The sequence below is a fragment of the Callospermophilus lateralis genome, unplaced genomic scaffold (genome assembly GCF_048772815.1).
Source record: "Callospermophilus lateralis isolate mCalLat2 unplaced genomic scaffold, mCalLat2.hap1 Scaffold_101, whole genome shotgun sequence".
Classification (NCBI taxonomy): domain Eukaryota; kingdom Metazoa; phylum Chordata; class Mammalia; order Rodentia; family Sciuridae; genus Callospermophilus; species Callospermophilus lateralis.
Window position 1 is genome coordinate 4,732,274 of NW_027510272.1, and position 19,097 is coordinate 4,751,370.

At 48.6% G+C, this 19,097-nt stretch overlaps 1 pseudogene; it reads right to left on the reverse strand.

The window, feature by feature from the left end:
* Positions 1-3,062: 3,062 nt before the first annotated feature.
* LOC143639947 (leucine-rich repeats and immunoglobulin-like domains protein 1) lies at positions 3,063-16,908 on the reverse strand (annotated as a pseudogene).
* Between the last annotated feature and the right edge of the window lie 2,189 nt (positions 16,909-19,097).

Below are 19,097 nucleotides of genomic sequence, written 5' to 3' on the forward strand. Positions count from 1 at the left end.
TCTCTCTCTCTCTCTCTCTCCCCCCTCTCTCTCCCTCTTAAAAAAATATTTAATAATAGTGTGTAACTTTTTTTTAAAGAGAGAGTGGGAGAGAGAGAGAGTGGGGGAGGGAGAAAGAGAGAGAATTTTTTAATATTTATTTTTTAGTTCTCGGCGGACACAACATCTTTGTTTGTATGTGGTGCTGAGGATCGAACCCGGGCCACTGGGCAGAGATCATTGTCTGGCTTATAGAGCTGAGTACTCCTGTCTGCATCAATAGGGAAACATTTTAACATTCAAGCTCTAGAAAGAGTTTGAAAATCAACTACCATCAAGACCTTTATCCCTGGCTTTAATCACCTTTTTCATTAGCCTGAGCCTGTGCAGTTCCTTTTCCATTTCTATTATTCTCAACCAAGGACTTGTGTTTCCAAATCTTTGTTCTTTTGAGCCCCTAGCTATTTCTTCCAATTTTATTCCACTGAACTCCACCTCATACTCAATCTGTCCACCCCAGGCTCACAAGTCCTTGCCTGAAGTATGGCCACCTCTTTTTGATTAAGCCAGAGCTGCATCCTGTCTGCATTCCATCACTTCTAAGCAATTCCTTGTTCCTCCTTCTATAGGGGATTGTAGGCTGATTATTAAATCAGATTCTTGCATATACCCTGTTACTGAGATTTACTTCCCATTTGATCCCCAACTGGGGTAATTTTCAGATTTTTGAAAATATTCACACATGACTTAAAGCTTTGACAGCACCACTAAACCTCACCATCTTCCACCCATGTCAAGATACAATCACAGTTACTTGCTTTTCTCCATTTCTTTCATCCATCTACTCCCATGGCCACACCCTAAAACCTGCCATCCCCCAAACTATCCCTTTTCTGATGCTTTATATTTCAGTATCTCATTCCTTACCCACTTTCTTTGGTGATGTTTGTCACTCATTGTCTTCTCTTCAGTTTTTGGGCATCTCCCTTTTTGCACACTCTATCAGCAATTCTCTGACCTTTCATCTTTTTTCTATTGAGCCTAGACCTCTTCATCAATTCTACTTTTCCTGTAAATCCATTAGGCTTATCTCATTATATATTTCATTATATACTCCAGTTGGCAAATCTTGCTACAGAAACCCACAACTTAAAATATATACCATCCTACCTCTGGACTCTCATCAGATACTGAACATATAATTGGATGCTATTTTACCATCCAAGTGACATATATTATGTTAAAAACTGAACTTATTCTATCAAAATTTGGTTAAGCTTGAGTGAAGAAACAAATTGCTGTTGTAAGATGTTTAAAATCATTATCTTTTTTTGCATTTATAAATGAAGAAATGTCATGCTATATTTGGCATGGTATCTTCTAGACCAAGAATGGAAAATATAATTCTTTTTCATGCCAATTTCAATTGCTTAGAGTACCAGTAAATCATTTGTATTGACAACTGAACACATAATGCACAATTTGGTTAACAGGATTTGGACATTAGAGGATTAGAGAAGGTAGACTGTTTTCCAAGCAGTGCTTAGTTGATATGTATTCAACCATCAGGTTTCAGCTTAAACAGTATTTCCTCAAAGACAATTTATCTTGAAACTTGATCTAGATCTTACCATGTGGTCCTTATCATAGCTCTTAACTAATATCCCTGCCCTAATAGACTAACAGGTTCCCTAAGAGAACTTTTCTATCATGCTTACCATGGTATCCTATGCTTAAGTGTCTAGCAAATGCTTAATAAATATTTACTGAATAAGTTGCATGATTCTAACCTGCAAACCTGCTTTGCACATACATTTTCTAGCCAAAAGAAACCATTTGTTGTCTCCCTAAGGATACCATATATCCCAATTTTCATTCCTGCCATTTGCTCAACACTTATAAATGAACCTTTATTAAAGACACTTCAGTGCCGTTTGTTAGACACTTCAATATTTTACATGTTTTCAATGTACATTGTACAAAAATTTCTATAAATAAATAAATTTGTACATAAAAGTAATACTTCCTCTTTCACATTGTCTCTCAGAAGCAGCAAATTCACATATTTTGTGGAAGTAACATTTATCAGTTAACTGTTGAGGAAAAAACAATGGATCAATGATGACCTCTGGAACAATGATGACCTCTGACAAGAACATCTGACATAGGTAGCCATTTGGCTAATATCTCCCTTCAGCTTTTTGGCTAAAGAAATGCACTTTGAGATTTTTTTAAGGACCTTATTTGTTTCAATGTAATTTTCAGTGAATTACACATTGGCACTCACAAGACAGTTAGCTACAGGTCTCAAAAGTGCAAACACACCCAGGTCTAGGGCTAAATCTTATGTAGTCCACACCCAGTCCCGTCTATGTGAAGGGAGGGCATGGATGGGCCTGCTCAGGCTCCTCAGTAGACATGAGCTAGCCCTGGAAGGTGAGAACTTGATCTTTTTTACCCCCAATGTAATATTATATTGGCAGAATTAAAACGTCACTATTGAAAAATCCACAGATACCAACACCAGCAGCCCTTGCCTTAATAAAAAGCCTCAGCTAACAATCCGGCGACATGGACAAGATGACATTTGCTTTTAAGAAAAAGTGAGCTTCAGAGAAGGGAGAAAGGCCTAGCGTCCTAACTCATGGCTTGTGGTGGATTAGCAACCTTCACTTCATCCCTCAAAGAAGCAAGCCTCCAGGGAAAAGCCCCTCACGGCAAAGACACATTGCAGGAGCCACCAACGCAGGCCAAATGTAACTGCGGAGAGCACACAACACCAAGGACTCCCCGTCCTTCCTAACCCACCAGGAACCCCAGGAAACAAATGTCTTTTTTGTCTCTAAATTCCCACCATGCACTAAGGCACCAGAACTATTCCTAACCCCCCTCCAAGGAAACAGCAACATGCAGGAAAGGCCAAGGAGGCCTCTGGGAGCTCCGTGCTGCCTGAAGGGCACACAGGACAGGGCTGAAGGTCTGCGGGGTCCGCGTCGCACAGCCTCACTATAGAGTACAGGCAAAGCCCCCTGGGGAAAGAGAAGGCCGTCAGAGCCAAGTTCCAGCATGACCAGCTGTGGCAGCTAGTGCAGCTGCCAGGGAGGCCAGGAGGACAGTAAGGGATCACCTTTTCCATCTAGGGACACCGACGGCTTCCTCAAGGATGTCGGCATTCTATTGTTTGCTGGGGTAGAGGGACCTGTCCCCGGCCCCACTGCGAGGATGATGTGGAGAGTCTCCTTGGTCGCCCTGGCTGGGATCCTGGGCACACAGTGCACTTGGCTGTGTGCTGTCCCTGCATGTTGGCTGAGGGTGGAGGGCCTGCTCCTTGGAGTAACTGTCCACATCAGCATTGCAGTCACTGCACACGAGAGTTCCACTAGGTTCTGAAGGAGAGATGGGCCAGGTCAGAGCCACCCCCACAGAACAGGCCACCCACCTGCACCCAAGTGGGGTCCTGCCCCCGGCCTGCAAACGCCCCCTCCCCAAAGACCTTCACAGAAAAGGCTGGGCACATGCCACACCGTTAGTGGAGATGGGGTCCTTCTTGCTCACATGCCCCAGATTAAGCTAATCTTGTACTTAGAGACTGTAGTCACGCTACTGTGATCAGAGGCAAAAAAAAAAAAAAAAAAAAAGAAAAACCCCAACAATTAGGTATGATGCAGGGTTAAGAGTTTTCTGAACAATTAGAAATTTAACCTCAAAACATTCCTGGTGAACAGATACTAAAACCCCCTATGTTGCTTATTATTCTGGAAAATTCTTGCTCAGGTTTACTGTACCATAAATAGTAACTAAGAGACACACTCCTCTAGAATTAAAAGGGCACCAGGCCAGAGTTTCCTGTTTATATACTAAATACCCAATTTAGAGAGTGCTAGATGGAAATGTAGGCATCTCCCCTCTTCATTTAGTGAGTGGGTCAACCCAGATCTTGATTTCAAAAAGACACTACTTTTCCTGGTGGAAGCATCACCTGCCCATCGTAGGTGGACCAGGTGTCCCAGTGGCCTTTTCTGACACTTTCCAGGGCTCTTTACTGTATCTAACACAGAGCTTGGGCTGCCTCTGTATGATGCTGTGGACGTAACCTTTGGGAAGAGGCCCACGTCTCTCAGACACACACCTGCAACAGACTCCCCAGGTTAGAAACTGCAGAGGAGGTCTCAGTGAGTTTGAGGAGCAGGACAGGTGGGGCTGCTGCTGTAGTCTCTCTATCAGTATGAGTTACTACTGTGCCACCACGAAGCTGGCAATGGGCCTGTTTTCTAGTACCATTTTCCCAGCAAGCACTCTTTGAGCATCTGCAGCCATGTTAGAGGAGCAGCTCTCTCAGGCCCAGCCTTCAGCTCAGCAAGCGCTCACAATCTCCCACCAACTAAAACAGCGCCCCCTGCAGAGAGTTTTCCCTGTGAGTCTGGAATACAGAGCAGGTCTTGGCACTGCCGCTGCACTCGCATCCCTTGGTACCTTCATGGTGCCAGAGCCCCCACACAGGTCCCAAAATCCAGGGATGCTCAAGTCCCTTGTATATAATAACACACCATTTGCACATAACCTGAATACACTGTCCCATGTAAGTCACCCTAGATTAAGCATTGTGACCAGTAAAATGTAACTTTGTGTGCACAGCTATTGGACTGTGTTTTGGGGGAATAATGACAAGGAAAAGAAGGCTGCATGTGCATCACCTTCACCGCCCTGGATATTTCTAGTGTGTAGAGAATTGAACCCACAGATACCAAGGGCCAACTGTGGAAGCAGGACTTGGTTTCAGGGCCTGGGGTTTCCCTTCAGCTGTTTCTGACAGTGGTCCTACCTTATCCCAACTGGGAGGCTTACTGCTAAGCCCAGATGGTGCCCTTCTGGAGAGACAAGATGTTGAAACCTCTGCAGAGCTTGCACAGACCAGGACTGAGCTGAACAACAGAGGCCTGGGCCAGCAACTGCCTCGTTCACCTGATGCTCCCTCCTACCTAACGCCAGACACCTAAATAGGGAGCTAGAGGCCATCTCCACCTATGGAGGACAGTCACCTAGATAGAGCTCCATCTCACTGTGTCAGAGGCCTTACTGTTGCTCTCGATGTGCTTGTTGGCCCAATGGCCACCCTCAGTCCTGATTGAGGTTTCTCACCAGTCAGAAAGGGTTCCCTGAGAAGAGAGGTAGCTTGGAACATCTGGTGGCATAATAGTTTCATCTTCAAGAAGATAAGACAATGAAATATTCAGGATTGCGGTGACAACAGATGCAGATGCGCATTCACTGTCAGGCCCCGAACAGGATCCCCTGGCAACAGCCATCAAGGCTGCGCAGAGACCAGGAGTTGGTGCAGGTAGGAGGCCCTCCCAGACCTGAGCTGAACCTGAGCCCAGGTCAAAAGCATGTGAGACCACAAAAGATGGGGAAGAGTGACAGGAAGGGAGACAGAACTAATAAATCCACAGCACTGTGATGCTTCAGGGACAATCCACCTCCGTTTATGAGGAGGACATCAGCAGGAAGTTCTTTTTTTTTTTTTACTTGTCAATAGACCATTAGTTTATCTATTTATATGCTATGCTGAGGATCAAACCCAGTGCCTCACTCATGCCAGGCAAGTGCACTACCACTGAGCCCCAGCCCCAGCCCCAAGGCAGCTCCATTTCTGGCTCTGCCCTGACTATGAACCCAGTGTCCGCAGGACCAAGGCTTCAGTTCTCCAGAATCACATTCCCAGAGGTCCTGGTATTCCCAGAGCATGAGAGCTCTTGAAGAGTGTGGACCTGGCTTCTCCTGCCCTGGAAATGAACGGCCACCGTGCTCACCTGTGTTGGTGACACTGTACTCCTCGCTCTTCTTCCTGGTTTGGTAGATGATGCACACCCACACCAGCGACATAAGAACAATGCTGCACACCACGGTAATGGTGAAGATGCCATGGTGGTCCTTCCTGCAGCCAGGCGTGGGCAAGATGCTCAGCTGGCTGTGAGCGGGCTCTGTGCCCAGCGTGTTGGACATCTCGCAGGTGTACTGGCCCGCGTCCTCCACCACCACGTTCTGGACCACCAGCAGCTGGTTGTTGGAGGTGAAGTGGTGCCTGTCGGTGAGGCTCAGGAGGCGGTTCCCCTTGAGCCAGGTGATGCGGGGGGAGGGGCTGCCAGTCACTGCAATGGAGGGCCACCGTCTCCCCCACAGATACCATGAGGTCTTCCAAGGGTACCACCAAGGACGGGGTCTCTGCAAGAGATCAAGAGACAGCACACTCACTCTGGGGCCTCAGTGCTGTGGTCTGCTTGGTTCTCTAGACATGGCATAATCCCACCTGAGGGCTTCCATCAGCGTGGCAAGCTTTTCAGAAGATGGCTGATCTCTGGTCATAAAGGTTCCTGTTCCCAAACTGTGCTGTGTCCCTGTTCTTGACTAAGACCACACCCCTCCTGCATGCTCGTTGGTCACCAGTTGCTCAAGGTTCTGGCACTGCACTGGCCTTTAGGGGCCGGCTCTGCCCTCTTCTGCTCTCCTGCCCAGGACCCCATCGCTTGGTCACTCCCACAGTGAATGCCATACAAGATGCGCAGGTTCTTGAGTCCCTTGAAGGCGCCTTTGGTGATGTGGCTGATGGAGTTGTGGCTGAGGCGCAGGATGCTCAAACTGCCCAGCTTGGCCAGGCTCTCCTTGTCCAGCCACGTGAGGTTGTTGAAGGACAGAATCCAGGGGAGGTGGAGGGGCACAGGCCATTATCAGGCTTCACAGACTTGCTTACAACAACCCATGGGATCTCCGTGGGCAGGGAGCATCTCACAGTGGATGTGCAGCTAGGTCATCCACCTGGCCTAACAACAGGGATGGCTGTGCAGGTCCCAGTGTGGTTAAACTGTGGGGATGGCACAAGGTCATGCAATACAAAACCTCCCTGCTGGTGTCCAGGCTGGTCCTGATTCAGACTTTTCTTGGCAGAGGCCCGACACCCTGGATAGGCCCCTTGTGGGTCAGATGCTGCCACTCCATGCACGGGACAGCAGAGGGCACCATGCATCCCTGCCTGGGACAACCACTGCAGGGCCTCAGCCTCAGGCTGGAGGCTCTGGCCTGAGTGTCACCTACCCTCCCTGTGAGCAGGACAGGACACACCCCAAATCATCCATTTAGCCTGCATGTGAGACTCCAACCCTCCTCCCAGACACCCTTGCATTTCTGACACAACCCTGGCGCTGGTCACTTGGCATACGGGTCACCTCTGTTTGAAAAATGGGAAGTTTGGGCTGGGTCAGGAAGAACAAAAATAGTATCAGTGAAGATTAATGGGTTTTTAAAGGGGGCAGCAGGCAGCCTTCTTTCCCTACTGGAGAAATAAGTCATGGTGTCTGTCAGTCACAAGACCTGGCAGGAGACCAAAATTATATCCTCACCTGCAATTAAGGAATTTGGCTTAGGGGAGGGGCGGGAAAGCAACCCTCAGCCTGCCTCTGAGGTGACCTGAGAACGGGGCAAGCTTCTAGGACTGGTCAAGGCATGCTGCAGTGACCCCCGGTCCCTCTAAAGGGCACAGCAGACAGCGGTCCACAGCCAGAAAGGGGAGCAGGGAGCTCAAAGCCCCATCAAGGCTCTGGAGCACAGCTTCTCCCAGGAGGTGACACACCCTCTGCTGAGTCACAGGATGGTGGCTCCTCACCCTAGGAACTAGACAGCCTCAGGACTGTGGGACTCAACCTGCCCTGCTTCCCCAGGGCTCCTGGACTAGGACAACAGAGAACCACGTGTCCCTGGAGTTACCTCATGCGGTCCTCACCTGAGCAAAGAGTGTGCCATCCGATACCACAAGAGGGAGGAAGCAGCACCCTAAAGCACTAGGAGGGCGAATCTAACACCCCAAGTCCAAGGGCAGTGAGCGGGAGGGAGAGGCAGGCTGTTGCATGGCACACGCTCTGACCACTGACCCACAGAGACTGAAATGCCAGGTCAGCAGAGGGATGCTTGTGGGCCCGAGATGCAAGGGACACACAACGGGAGGGACCGGCTAAGGACTCAGGCTGCAAGCGCAGCCTGAAGTTCCAGGTCCCTGTGAGTGTGCCTGGCACCCATAACGCTTGCTCACATTAAGTGACGATTTTTCTAGGCCAAGCCTATGAAAAGTGGGAAAGGAGAAAACCCTCCCAAACTCTCCTGAAAAATAAGGAAACCCAACCGGACTAAACTAGAGCATTATGAAACTGAAAATTTCCACCTAGCGAAGACCTGTTCCCCCAACACAAGCAGAGATCTAGAAACGGGTGCAGACACGGGAACATGGCCATGTTCTCCGACCTTTGGCTATGCAGCTCCGGCTGTGCATGCAGGACAGAGAGGGGACCCAGGTTCCCTCTCCAGGGGTCACCACTGTGGCTCTCAGCTTGGGCAACAGTGAGCTCAGGTGCCCTCAGGCCCAGCCTGGGTGTCCTGACTGGGGATCTTCCAAAGGAATGGAGGGTGGGGGGACACTGTGAGCCTCCATGCACATCCACCTCCTCCACCAGGCACGACAGGTAAAGGGAAGAGTCAGGTCCCTGGGGAAGCTGACTGAGGTGCAAGCGCTGAGGACACACAGATTCTTCCAGTCAGCGGGTCGCCATTGCTCTGTTCATGATCCCAGTGTGGTTCAAACACACTGTTTCTCTCTCTCTCTCTCTCTCTCTCTCATACTGGGGCTTGAACCCAGGGGTGCTCTACCACTGAGCAACATTGCCAGCTTCTTTTTTTTTGAAATAGGTCCCACTAATTTGCTGAGGCTGGCCTCAAACTTGTGATACTCCTGCCTTGGCCTCCCAGGTCACTGGCATTACAGGTGTGCCACACCATGGCCCAGAGGCCTAAGGTACCATCACTCTGCAAGAAGCTACAGTGAGAAGGGTTCTTTAGGTTGCCCTTCCCAGACAGAGCCCTTGACTTCAGGAGCTTTTTCCACACCCAAGAAATCCCTGGGGACAGAGGCTCTTCATGGGGACCGACAGGCTACACCTCTGTTATTTCAAAAATAGGAGGTAGGAAGGGCCTGGAGCTCAAAGACCTGACATTCCTGCTTTGCGCCTGGCTGGCCTGGACATCTATCCTTCTTTCTGCCAGAACCGGGCCACCGGCCTGCCTGCCTCTAAGCTGCCTTTGCCCCCGAGGCCTACACCCCTTCTTAGTCCACTGCTCTCTGCCATCGCAGTGGATGCGTGAGATGGAGTTGTGGCCAAGGTGCAGCTGGTGCAGGGCCGTGAGGCCAAAGAGGGAGCCGCTGTTCACTTCCACCAGGCTGTTGTGCTCGAGGTGTCTGCAATGACAGTGCCCGGGGTCAAAGGGGTCCGACCTTTACCCAATACCCGGAGTGTGCCTGGTCAGCGCTCCGATCAGACAGGGCGGTCACACTGAGGGTGTAAGAGCACATGGGAAGCATGGAGACCCCCTGGTGTGCATACACATGGCGGAGAGAAGACGGGCAGACCCCAGTGGAGGGTCTCCAGGCCAAGACATACTCAGAAAGTTTGGAAGGGCAGGGGATGTTAGCCATAAGTCACTTTCAGCTAAGTCAAAGTGAACCAGGCAGATGAGTGGGCAGAGGAGCTCTCAGCAAGGGCAAAGTCAGGAGAGGAACAGAGAGAGAAGGGGAAAAGGGAGGCAGCCCTTATCCTCATCCAACTGAAAAAATCCACTGTGCCAGGAGACATGGCATTAGCTCTGGGGTCCAATGACTGTATGATTTTTGTTTTTCTGGTACCCAGGATTGAACCCAGGAGTGCTTAACCACTGAGCCCCAGCCCCAGCCCTACTTATATTTTTTATTTAGAGACAGGGTCTCACTGAGTTGCTTAGGGCTTTGCTAAGTTGCTGAGGCTGGCTTTGAACTCACGATCCTCCTGCCTCAGCCTCCTGAGATGCTGGAATTACAGGTGTGTGCCACTACTCCCAGCTCCATGACTACAAGATTTAAATCTTGATTTTGCTATTTTGATGGCTTAATGAGTTTGAGCACCTGCGAAATGGAAATATCCAGAAGAATCCACCTCATGGTGCTGTATGGAGAGGGAATAGAGAATGTACCTCGGGGTTGTGGGCAGTGTGAGGATCTGGCTCCCAACATGCTCATTAAGTATGCACAGTAGGTCCCTGACTTACAGTATTCCAACTTGTGATGTCCACACTCTATGAAGGTGTGAGACTAACACACATTCTGCAGAAACTCCGCTTTGAATTCCGAATCTAGATCTTTCCTAACTGGTACAATCCTTTCTCAATGCTGGGAGTGGCAGAGAGATGGCTCCACCTCAGCCCTGTGGTACCCAGAGGACACAACTGACACTCTACCATGTGTTGTGCTACAAGCTAGGATGCCCTGGGGACTAGGAATTAAGTGTATTTTCAACTTATGACATCCTCAGCTCACAGTGGGCATCTCAGGATATGACCCCACTGAATGAAGAGCATTCATGTGCCATTCCCTCACTTCTCAGAATCCTCACCAATGACAGCTCTGTCTAGACACCTGGTTTCTCTCATGGAAGTTACCGATGCACATTTTGCTCTTTTTTTTGGTACCAGGGATTGAACTCAGGGGTGCTTAACCACTGAGCCACACCCCCACCCTTTTTTATATTTGATTTAGAGACAGGGTCTCGCTGAACTGCTTAGGATCTTGATAAGTTGCTGAGGCTGGCCTCAAACTTGCAATCCTCCTGCCTCAGCCTCCTGAGCCACTGGGATTACAGGCACACACCACCATGACTGGCCCTAATTTGTATAAATTCGTTCCACATAAAAATGAAATGGTAGAGCCTCACACTGTTTTCTTCTGAAAATTCTCTTAATCCTCAGACCATCATCAACTTAGAACTTCAGATTCTAAATGACAGACTTGAGGAAGGAAGAGTGTTCTGGAATATGCACCACAGAGCTCCAGCCCAGCTGAAGTGGCAAAGGAGGAGAAGCCACTAGCATCCTGGTCATGCAAAGCAGAGATGCTTCTGCACAGTACACTGTGGGGCCTGGACCTAAGCTTCTGGGCTTGGTTTCAGTTATAAAGACAAGTAGTGAAGGAAAGAAGTGGGTAAAGATACTGGTGAAGATGTGCCAACTTGTAAGTAACCACCCACAAACCTGAAAAGAGGAAAACCAAGAGGAAATGCTGAGACCCAACTGACTTCTGGGAGAAGAACGGGGATGGGGAGGGAGGGGGAGAGAGGGGACGGATGATGGTACTATCTGATTCATTCACGCAGCGGCATCACCTCTAATGAAAAGTAAACAAATTAAATGTTGAAGGACAGCCGATTACATTCCTCTGCTTTTTTTTGATGTTACCTTTGTTTCTGGCAGGCCTCAGCTCCGCTATTGGACACATCTGGCCGAAGAGAATGTTCCCTTGATAAAAGCTGCACATTTGCACCAAGTTCCTTGATGAGCTGACAAGACATAAATAAATCTCCTGTGATGAACTATATTTTGGGTCCACATACACATCAAGGAAGACTGTCAAACCCAAAATGGGGAGAGAAGGAGCTTCCTGTGGAGTGTGGGAATGGAGAGGATGTGGGGAAGGATCTGTTCTGCAGCAAGGAAGTGGGGGTGGGAGGAAGCCCAGAAATGGGGCTCCTTCCTGCAACACCTGATCTGATTCAAAAACCTCCTGCAAGAGATGTTCCTAGTCTGCTGTGGAAACACGAACAGATATGGTTGAGTCTGCAGAGACACTAAGTTGGGACCACCGGAAGACTCAAAGGACAGGTGGCCTTCTGGGTGCGATGGCACAGGACTGTCATCAAGGCAGCTCAGGAGGCTGAGACAGGAGGATCTCAAGTTCAAAGCCAGCCTCAGGAAAAGTGAGGTGCTGAGCAACTCAGTGAGACCCTGTCTCTAAATAAAATACAAAATAGGGCTGGGGATGGGGCTCAGGGGTCGAGTGCCTCCCCAAGTTCAATCCTGGTACCAAAACAAAAAAACAGAAAGAAAAAGGAAAGGTGGCCTGCTCTCCACCTAGTGCTCAGCTGAATGGACACACACAGGCTGCCCCACTCCCCACAGAGGCAGGGTGCAGAGGCCACGGCCTCACCCTTGGGCTGGAGCCCTGCCAGGGCCCACCCACATTTACAGCACATGCATATTGGACAGCCCCCAGAAAGCACCATCCATCAGCTTGCTGATGCTGTTTTTATGGAGCTTCAGCACCTCCAGGCCCTGGAACGGGAGGCCCTCGATCAACCGAATCTGATTCCAATTGAGGTCCCTGAAGAGAAGAAGCCCACAGGGTCAGAGCCTCCCTGTGCACATTACACACACACACACACACACACACACACACACACACACACCCCTGCCGAGTTTCCCAGCCAGCGAGCCAGCGGGTATCTAATGCAAAAACATTTGCAATCAGGGCATCTGATGGGATCTCCATATATGGGGCAAGCGCATCGGGGGACCCCCCATGAAGCACACACATTCAGCTGCTGGCTCTAGTACTAGAGAGCCTCGGGGGACTGAAAGGACTCTGGGTGGCCTGGAGGGGCAGGGAAAGACACATGGAGCTAATGGGAAAGCCCTGGTTTCCCCCAACTATTTCTGGAGCATCTCGTGACCCAACCTCCTCAGCATCATGGAGACCTTCTCCGCAGACAGCCCAGGATCCACACCCCACTGAGCCTCAACAACTGTTCTCGTCAATTTAAACCAAATTTCCACTACTGGCTTGTTTTCTTGACATTTATTCTTCCAATAATAAAAAGAAGTCAAAAATCAATCAATCAATCAATCAATCAAGAGCCAAGCATGGTAGCACAGGGTTATAATCCCAGTGGCGTGGGAGGATTGTGAGTTCAGAGCCAGCCTCAGCAACTCAGCAAGGCCCTAAGTAACTCAATGAGACTCTGTCTCTAAATAAAATACAAAATACAGCTGGGGAGGTAGCTCAGTGGTTGAGTGCCCCTGAGTTCAATCCCCGGTACCAAAAAAAAAAAAAAAAAAAGCAAGAGACCATCATAAATCTACCACCTTGTAAGATTTAGGAGATAAAAATTGCCATCTCCTGCTTACCGCCTTTAGCCATGCTAACTTCCTGCCAAATTCAAGAAATGTCGAGGATGCCATCAAGCCTGAGGTACTTATTTTACGGGTACCTTTAAAAACAACACTAAAACCTCTGAGATAAATAAACAGAATGCATGCAGCCTAAGCACTAGCCACGCCAGCTAACCAGCAGGATTCCTCATGTCATCGAGGAGGACACTAGCATAAACCTGCATGTCCATACTCAGTGGACCTCATCCCTGCAAGATGAGGTGGCCCACCGGCCCCAGACCCAGCTCCAATCTGCTTTTACTAGGTGTTGTCATAGGGGCATTGATTACAGTTCATGCAGAACTTTACTAGGGGCAAGGTGGGGGGGGGGAAGTAGGGGTTGCATTTGGTGCTAGGTCCTTGGGGATGTTTGGCCCCCATAAAAATTGGGCTATAACCTTAATTAAAGTGCTGGTTTCTGTACTCACAGTTGTGTCAGTCTGGGTAACTTGAATGCTTTTATAGGAAGCTGGGTGATCCTGTTTTTGCTCAGGCAAAGAGTTAGCAGCGACCGTGATAGGCCATCGAATGCTCCTGACTCCAGGGATCCAATGCGATTGCTGGCCAGGTTGCTGGAACGAGTCAGGAGAGAAAATGTCACAGCTGTAGGAGGCCTTCCTCGTTCTGTTACAGACACCAGACCCATCTGGATCTGAGCTGGGAAAACACACTAAGACACACCCAGAGGGACAGGTTTCCTGAGGAGATGTCTGTTATCACGAGGCTTCAGAGCCTGCCCTGACTCCCAGATGGGGAAGCACTGCAGGTGGCAAGACTGTTCAAGGTCAACCTCCACTCAGCCCAGAGCACACAGCACCTGTGGCTAGTGGGCCCAAGAGGGCAGGAGTGACCGTCAGACACCTCCACCCCCAGCCCTTCTGCAAACCTGCCAACCTCAGGCCACACCTGGCCCGCCACCCAAGGCCCACAAGAAAAGCCCTACACAAAGCACAAAGTCAGCTCAGAGGCCAGGTCAGATTCCATTCCATGATTTGGGGAAACAGTCTTTAATCCTGAAGTGGGTCTCATTTTTGGACTTACATAATAAGTAGGTATAAGCCAATTCCTTTAAATGATTTTAAATACCCGAAAGAAACCCTCTAGTTAAAGAGACTTGAGCCAAGTTCTTTAGAGAGTAAGCCATACCATGCCTGTAATCCCAGTAGCTCAGGAGGCTGAGGCAGGAGGATTGAGAGTTCAAAGCCAGCCTCAGCAAAAGCGAGGCCCTAAGCAGCTCAGTGAGACCCTATCTCTAAATAAAATACCAAATAGGGCTGGGTATGGGGCTCAGTGGTTAATCGTCCCTGGTTCAATCCCCGGTACCCCCGCCCCCGCCAAAAAAAAGACAAGAAATACTTTTTCAGGGCCATCTACTTTGACCGTACCGAGCAGACGGACTGCAGTGTATAACACAGACAGATGTGTCACACTGTGTGAAAGCATAGCAAGCAGTGGAAAAGAAAAGGGAAAAAATAAAGGGAATAAAATAAATCAGTATTCCTATGAGAAGTTACCCCTCAACACGCTTCTTACTGCTTTTCCTAGACAAAATTTTGGTGTTTTTTTTTTAAACAAAACAACAACAACAAAAAACAAAAACAACCACAACAACAACAAAAACAGCGCCTAAGTGAAAAGGAGAAAGCCCAGAGAATCTTCTACCCTGTGGGGAAGGAACAAGGCTCCTCTGGGTTCTTTATCAGGCAGAGCCCCAACACAGGGCACATGAGGATTCTCTACAAACTGTTTGTTCTTGACATTCCAGATTAGAGAATAACAGCCTCTGGGAAGAAGATAGAGCAGCCACAAGCTGCCAAAAGAGAAAGTCCCTCCTGCTTTCTTGCAGGGACAGAAGGTTAGTGCAATTCCATTTTGCGGTTGGTGGTTTCTTGGTTCAGAGCAAGGGAGTGTTGGGCGGCAGCTAGACACCTCAGGACAGGCTCCACTTGAGGTTAACAAAGGCCAAGGCCTCCTGTTCCTGATTTTGGCACCTTGATGCAGCCTGAGAATAACTTGGAAAATCTAGGGGCCAAGGTTCATCTTCCCTGAAGAGATGGGTCATGACCACCTCTAAACAGGACTCGCAAATGAGCTCCAAAATGACTCCGAAACAGTGATGACAAAGCGAATGTAAACTCACTCAGATTTGGAAATGTCTCTTCAGATTCTTCCCCAGAGCAACACTTTCCTACCCACAGGCCATGGGTGCGCAGGTTTTATCATTTTTACTCCTGTCTACCATCCACATCGCAGGTAAGATGGGGCCCTAACACAGGTAAGAGACACATCAGCACAGTCCTGAGAACCCACAGAACCAGGAGCCGCCTTCCCAGACAGATCCCATGAGCTGTGTGATCACTGTGGGACGCTAGGAAGAAAGAGCCTGGAGAGTATGCAAAGCACTCTCCCTGAAGAGTGGGCCTCTAAGCTCCCCTGAGCCTTCTCTCCAAGCTCTGCTGGGAAGCAGCCCAGTAAATGGGAGTAAAAGCAGGCTTTGTTGTCAGGGCAGACCTCAGAGTCTTAAACTCTTTTGTCTGAGGGGTGAGCTCCCTGGACAGGCAAGTCCACCTCTCCCTGCCAAAGGTGTCCACCTTGGGTGTAACACAGACGAATACTATGGGACTGGAAATGTTTCATCAGTGGGCATCAGAGGCCAATCCCTCCTGTTTTGTACCATCCCCAGAGCTGAAAAATTGTTATGGTTTGGATGTGAGGTATCCCCCAAAACTCACGTGTGAGATGGTGCAAGAAGGTCCAGAGGAGAAATGACTGGGTTGTGAGAGCCTTAACCCAACCAGTGAATGAACCCCCTGATGGGATTAACTGGGTGGTGGCTGGAGGCAGGTGGGTGTGGCTGGAGGAGGGGGCATGGGGGCATGGCTTTGGGTCTCTATTTGTCTCTGGAGAGTGGAGTCTCTCTCTGCTTCCTGATCACCATGTGAGCTGCTTCCCTCCACCACACTCTTCCTCCATGACCTCCTGCCTCCCCTTGAGCCCTGAGGAATGGAGCCTGCTGTCTATGAATGGAGATCTCTGAAACTGTCAGCCCCCAAATAAACTTTTCCTCCTCTACAATTTTCTGGTCGGGTTTTTTTAGTCACACAGTAGTGAAAAAGCTGACCAAAGCAGAAGTGAAATATGCAGACTGTGTACAGACCTGGGCAATGGAGAGGCCTCCAGTTGACCTAGAAGCAGAGGGACAGCCCCAGCCACAGAAGCACTTACAGCTCTCTTATGTACAGTCCAGGGGGAAAGCAGGCGCTCCAAATTTCCATGATATTATTCGAACTCAGATCCAACACTTCTAAGGAAAGGTAGGCCTTCAGCTGGCTCCCGTTCACACTACGGATCCTGTTGTGCTGCCTGAAACACACAAGTGGAGGTGACTTGGGCATTTCTTTTTGCAGAGTAACTACAAGAGCCAGGCATAGTGGTGGACGCCTGTAGTCCCAGTGGCTCAGGAGGCTGAGGCAGGAGGAACTTAAGTTCAAAGCCAGCCTCAGCTTATTGAGGCCCTAAACAACTCAGTGAGACCCTGTGTCTAAATCAAATATTAAAAAAGTATAAGAATTCTCTTTCCTATTTTACTAGTTGTTTCACTCTTTCATAACATGACCCTCTAGTGACATTCAAAATGAGCTTTCCTGTTGTTCTTCCCATCCATGATCAGCTGCTGGCTTCAGAGAGTATGCTGGATTTTCTCATATGGGACAAGCTGTTTAAAAAAGTATGGGAAAGAACATAAGGGTGATCTCTAAGTACACAATCATGGCATTACCTGCATCTACCTATATACCCACCATAAAGGATGTACCAGTGCAATTGGGCAGCTCCAAACCAATAACCTTCTGCAATCTTCAGGACCCAGTCCACTGCCATGATTTAAAAGGCTTGTAGGCACCAGCCTAGGTTTAGTCATATGGCTGTGTGCAGTATTGGGGATTAAACCCAGGGCCTCATGCATGCTAGGAAAGTGCTACACCACTGAGCCACATCCTCAGACCTCTCTGGGTCAGTTTAATCCAACTTCACAAATCACTACGTACTTTCACAAATCACTACTGACACCTCCCATGTGCCAGGCCTGGAGATATACAGGAGATTAAACACACACACAACACACACACACACACACACACACACATATAAAATCATGGTAATCTGCCGCAGTCTGGCTGCAGCAAAATAACTGGGGGCGGGGGGGCTGGGGATATGGCTCAAGCGGTAGCACGCTCACCTGGCATGCGTGCAGCCCAGGTTCCATCCTCAGCACCACATACAAACAAAGATGTTGTATCCGCCGATAACTAAAAAATAAATATTAAAATTCTCTCTGTCTCTCTCTCTCTCCCCTCTCTTTCTTTAAAAAAAAAATAACTGGGGGGTGACGAACAACTTCTGTACATTGATACAGCAGGAGTGGGAGCTGTTTATTGTAGGACAAGAGCGGTATATATACATTCCACACAGCTTATCTTAATTAGCATAAACTAGATACAGCAGTCAACCAATAAGGAATCTCCACACCTAATGGCTCCCTGGCATTACTTCACAAACCACTCCCTCTGGCAAAATGCCAGGCACCATCTTGACTTGTTTACAGACCCTAACAGTAATCTTCATACATTGCTGGTGGGACTGCAAATTGGTGCAACCACTCTGGAAAGCAGTATGGAGATTCCTCAGAAAACTTGGAATGGAACCACCATTTGACCCAGTTACCCCACTCCTCAGCATAATACCCAAAGGACCTAAAATCAGCATACTACAATGACACAGTCACATCAATGTAAACAGCTCAATTCACAAAAGCCCAGCTATAGAACCAACCTATAGGCCCTTCAACAGATGAATGGATAAAAATAATGTGTTATATATACACAATGGAATATTACTCAGCCTTAAAGAAGAATGAAATGATGGCATTTGCTGGTAAATGGGGGGAAATGGAGATTATCATCCTAAGTGAATGAAACATGCCAATTCCAAAAAAACCAAAGGCTGAATGTTCTTTCTGATATGCAGGTGCTAATTCAAAATGGCGGGTGAGTAGGGAAGAATAGAGGTATATAATAGAGGAAGAATAGAGGCAGAGGGGAGCAAAGGGAAGGGAGAGTGTTTTGGGGGTAGGAAGGATAGTATAAGGAATGGGACATCATTACCCTGTGTGCATACATAATTATATGACTGGTATGATTCCACATCATGTACAAACAGAAGATGTTATATTCCATTTATGTTGGATGTTTCAAAATGCATTCTACTGTCATGTATAACTAATTAGAACAAATTTTAAAAAATAAAATCCTGGCACTCTGCAAAGGGAGAGAGGAGCTCACTGCAGGGTCTCACTGGAATCAAATCCCCTGCAGCTCTAATGGCATTGTTCCTCAGTTTTCTAATCTAAATGATGGAGCCGAAACTTGTCATTTCTGGATTACGGGCAACCCAACTTAAAACCATGCTAAAGGGGTAGCGGACATTAAGGAAAGTGCTCCAAGGGTGTCCTGCCCACCTTGGAAGGCACTGTCCACTATGACTTATTTGCATCTTTAACCCTCGAGGCCTCTGGCAAACCCCAAATCTAACCAAGGGACCAGCAGTCATTAATCAGGACAAAAGTAACTAATGCTGAGTGAGGTGGGGCCATGGGCCTGTTGTGAACATGGCTGTGCCTCACAGATTCAAACTGGGACAGGAGATGCATGAGAATCTGCTTGGTTTCCAGGTGCAGTGTGCCTGTCATCCCAGGGGCTCTGAAGGCTGAGGCAGGAGGATCGCAGGGTCAAAGCCAGCCTCAGCAACTTAGTGAGGCCCTGAGCAGCTCAGTGAGACTCTGTCTCTAAATAAAATACAACATAGGGTGGATAGGGCTCAGTGGTTGAGTGCCCCTGAGTTCAATCTCTGGTACCCACCCTCCTCTCCCCACCTTAAAAAAGAATCTGCAGGGTGGCAGTGCTATCCTCAGGGTTCCAGGCACACACTTCTGCCAGGTTGAGAAAAGAGGGGCAGCTGTCCAGCCGATCGGAGCCAGGAAGCCAGCTGTCCCTTACCAACTGGCATCTCCT